The sequence below is a fragment of the Piliocolobus tephrosceles genome, chromosome 20, assembly GCF_002776525.5.
Source record: "Piliocolobus tephrosceles isolate RC106 chromosome 20, ASM277652v3, whole genome shotgun sequence".
NCBI classification, from domain to species: Eukaryota; Metazoa; Chordata; class Mammalia; order Primates; family Cercopithecidae; genus Piliocolobus; species Piliocolobus tephrosceles.
Window position 1 is genome coordinate 18,365,025 of NC_045453.1, and position 4,910 is coordinate 18,369,934.

The window sequence follows — 4,910 nt, forward strand, 5'->3', positions numbered from 1 at the left end:
CTTTCTGGTGGTTCCAGAATTTGGAATGCTCAGCTGCTGCACCTTGGATATAAGAACTGGACACAAACCGGCCACCCCCTTTCTTCTGGGAACACTAAGTTCCCAAGGTCACAAATGGGACTAACTGACACCCACAGCTCATAGCTTGGGAGGAAGGGTCTCTCATTGAATGGATCTTGATCCTTACACCCCTAGGCTGCACTGGGCTGGGGCTCTAGTCAACCCCAGGGAGTGGGCAAAGCTTGTCTCCCACTTTCCAGGCTGCCTTCAGGGGAATGCTATCATCTTGGGTCTTCATCTTGATAACTTGGAGAGCGGTGGAGTGTCCTCATTCTTCACTCATTTTCCATCGTACGTGCGCACTTACGGGCGCACTCCTTCTGCTTGTCTCTGACAATGTGTCCCTGTCGGTCTCTTGGTATCTCATTGTTTATCTGTGCCTCTCTGTGCCTAAGTCTGTTTCTCTTTCCCCATGGTCTCTGTGTTCCTTTCTCCCTCTCCCACAGCTTCTTCCCATCCTTCTGTCTTTTATTTTATCTTTGGTTCACTCATATTCTTTGACTAAAGCCAAAGATTTAAGATTTGCCACAGAGCAGGGTGTAGGGGAAGAATCAGGTTGATAGCTGGGTCTTCAAAGCTTTGTTGCTCTAAGAGCAAGAGAGGATATCAGAGCTTAGAGGGAGCCTTTATCATCAATGCAAGCTCCTTGATAGCTGAGGAACTATGTCATGAAGGGTCTTGCCTGAGAGACTACAGTGGAATAAAGTTCAGTAACACAGCAGACTTTGGGGATTCTAACTGGGCGAGCAGAGGAGCTGTGGGAAAGAGGTGCTGGGGAACTTGGACCCCTTTCCATTCCTACAGCCATGGAATCTTCACCGGCCACTCAGCCAGTTCTGGGAAGGAGAGAGACACTCTTTACAGAGTAAAAGTTATCCCTAGGGCTCCCGTTTTATTCTCTAACTAGGTGTTACCCTTTTGGGCCAAGTTTGTTCTCCAAATATTCCTACATGACAGACAGAGGCCAGAGAAAGACAACCTTATCATCAGAGAGTGACTATAAGGTCACAAAATTTAGTATCAGAGGCAGAGCCCCCATAAGAGTCCCATGCCACCAACTTGACAATCTCACTTAAAGAGACTACCAAATTTGAATTGTTCTTTGTTTTGCTCTTCTCTTCTCTTCTCTTTTCTTCTCTTCTCCTTTCCTTTCTTTTCCTTTCTTTTCTTTTCTTTTCTTCTTTTCTTTTCTTTTCTTTTTTTTTAAAGACAGTCTCGTTGTGTCATCCAGGCTGGAGTGCAGTGGCACAATCTCAGCTGACTGCAACCTCCACCTCACCGGTTTAGGCAATTCGTGCCTCAGCCTCCTGAGTAGCTGGGATTACAAGGCATGCACCACCATGCACGGCTAATTTTTGTATTTTCAGTAGAGATGAGGTATCGCCCTTGGCCAGGCTGGTCTCCACTTCCTGGCCTCAAGCAATTTGCCCGCTAAGCCTCCCAAAGAGTTGGGATTACAGGCATGAGCCACCAGGCCTGGCTAGAATTTCTAATGAACAAGTAAGATGTCCTAAGCAGTGTCTGTTTCACTCATTTCATTTCCCATATTCTCACAAACTCAGCCCAGGAAAGAGTGAAAACTGGAATATCTAAGTGGAAGCTCTCTGAGGGACCATCAAGCCCTATTTCTCGTTTTATAGATGTGAATCATAAGGCCCAGAGAAGTGAAGATGCTGACTAAATGTCACCCAGCAAGTGAGTGTGAGAAATAAGATTAAGAGGGAACTGAGCATGCAAGTTCTTGCCAGAGGACACTAGGGCACGTTTTGATGTTGGTGTGGATATAATATTTTCCTGTAGAGTTGAAGGTAGAGAGGAAGGGTGAGTCTAAAGGAATGAAGTAATGTCTTTAGTGGAGACAGAGGCTGAACACCCACAAAGTCAGTAAATTTCTAAATGGTACCCAGGGTCCCCAGTTAGGGCTGCATTTTTTCATAAATTTTATTGAAAATAAATTAACTATCTTTCTGGTTGTCTCATTCCATTCTGTCTTGCCTAATTTTCAGGCCCATCCATGCATCTCACTTTCCAAGCAAATGAAATAAAATTTATGTCTTTGGGACTTGGGATGAATCATGGTTTTGGCTCCTTCTCTCCAATAATTTCTTGGAGAAGGCTGGGTAAGGACCCATCTGGGGTTTTGCCTCTCCTTTCTTCATCCTTTCTCATTGAGGAGCATGGTGTCCTACCTCTGCCCCCAGGCCAATTCTCTCCCAGGAACAATCCTGTGCTAAGAACAGGGGACCCCAACGAGAACCAACCAGACCAGCCTGTACCTGGCACCTCCTGCTTTTTCATTAGCCCAAGACCTGTCACATGGACTGATTCTCTGTCACTGCCTTCCTGTGTTGTTCCCTCTGCCTCTAACTGTATTACTAAGTTACATATTTGCTCCCCCAGGTAAGCTCCAAACTGTATTAAACAGGTCTGTGTCTAGAACGTAGTGCTTAAAACATGAATAGACCCCAAATAAACACTCAGTACATCTTGCTGGATGAGCAAGGTAGGTGGGGGGATTGGTAGGTGTGTGAATAGGTAGGTAGCTATGTGGATGGATGGGTGGCTGGTAGAGTGATAAGTGGGAAGATGGTTGAGCAGGGAGAAAGATTAGTGAGGAAAGCATGGATATTTGGATACATGAATGCATGGGTTATGGATGGGTGGATGATTGGGTGAATAAGTGGATTGAATTGAATATAAAGATGGATAGGGTAGTGATGGGATAGGTGGACCTATTGAGGGAGGCTGTTTGAATGAAAGGTGGATGAGTGCATTGGTATGTGGATGGAGGGAGTTAGGTATAGAAATGATGAATATGTATTTTGATGGGTATGAAAGAGTGTGTGTGTGTGTGTGTGTGTGTGTGTGTGTGTGTGTGTGTGTGTGCAGAGAAAGGGAGAGGAGAGAGGTCAGTAATAGGAAGATTAACTAAAGGCTAGATGGACAAGTGGGTCTGTAGAAGAAAGATGAGTAAGAAAGGTAAGTGGATAGACATATGGAGTGGGCAAAGAGCTAAGTTGAAAAGTGGGGCCGGGCGCGGTGGCTCAAGCCTGTAATCCCAGCACTTTGGGAGGCCGAGACGGGCGGATCACGAGGTCAGGAGATTGAGACCATCCTGGCTAACACGGTGAAACCTCGTCTCTACTAAAAATACAAAAAAAAACTAGCCGGGCGAGGTGGCGGGCGCCTGTAGTCCCAGCTACTCCGGAGGCTGAGGCAGGAGAATGGTGTAAACCCGGGAGGCAGAGCTTGCAGTGAGCTGAGATCCGGCCACCACACTCCAGCCCGGGCGACAGAGCAAGACTCCGTCTCAAAAAAAAAAAAAAAAAAGAAGAAAAGAAAAGTGTGTCAGTGGAAGGATAGGAGGGATAGGTGAGTGGGGATTGGGTATTTGCATATGTGTTGAGTGAATGGATAGGTAAGTAAAGGGATTGAATAATTAGTGAGTAAATAGGTGGGTGGAAACATGAATGTACAAGTAAAAGCATTAACCAAAATTAAAAAGAATTATATAGAGAACAATGTATACTACTCTAAAGTAATACATGTGAAAATATAGGGAAAATGGATCAATTTTACCAAAATACAAAAGATCAAAATTTGCAGAAGAGAAGGTAGAAAACCTGGAGACTGTAAGACGAAATATTTTAAAGTTACTAAAATATACCACTAGAAAGAACCTGATCTAGATGCTTTTGGAGCTGAATTTTGGTAGCCTTCAAAAAACACTGAATTGCTATATTATGTAAAATATTTCAGAGCATAGAAAAAGTAGATAGGTTGCCCAATTAGTTCCCATACTCATTTTTTGAAAGTAATATGACCCAAATAGAAAAAACAAATTTAAAAAGACCTATTTTTCTTTTGACTATAGATGTGAAAATTCAAACTATACTATTAGCTAAAAAGAAACAATAATATATTGATACAACACACTGCAATTAAGTTTATTAAGAATGCAAGGATGACTCAAGAAAATTTAATAATTTATTATGCCAACAAATTAGAAGAGAAAAATAATTATGTGACTGTATGTTTAAAAGGTATTTAGGCCGGGCGCGGTGGCTCAAGCCTGTAATCCCAGCACTTTGGGAGGCCGAGACGGGTGGATCACGAGGTCAGGATATCGAGACCATCCTGGCTAACACAGTGAAACCCCATCTCTAAAAAAAAAAAAAAAAAAACAAATACAAAAAACTAGCCGGGCGAGGTGGCGGCGCCTGTAGTCCCAGCTACTTGGGAGGCTGAGGCAGGAGAATGGCGTAAACCCGGGAGGCGGAGCTTGCAGTGAGCTGAGATCCGGCCACTGCACTCCAGCCTGGGCGACAGAGCAAGACTCCGTCTCAACAACAACAACAACAACAAAAAAGGTATTTGATAAAATCCAGCAGTTATTTTCAGTAGTAGCTATAAATGGACAGGAAATAAGCTTAAAAAGAAAATAACTGGCCAGGCACGGTGGCTCCCACCTGTGATCCCGGCACTTTGGGAGGCCGAGGCGGGTGGATCACCCGAGGTCAGGAGTTAGCGACCAGCCTGGCCAACATGGTGAAACCCCATCTCTACTAAAAATACAAAAAATTAACCAGGCATGGTGGTAGGCGCCTGTAATCTCAGCTACTTAGGAGGCCGAGGCAGGAGAATCACTTGAACCCGGGAAGGAGAGGTTGCAGTGAGCCAAGATCACACCTGGGCAACAAGAGCAAAACTCCCTCTCAAAAAAAAAAAAAAAAGAAAAGAAAAAAGAAAGTAATTTAAGTGCAATAAAACTTATGCATTCCAAATTCAACAACAAATATCTTTTTATATTGCAGGAGACATTGACTTTAAAATAAGGAACTAGACAAGGA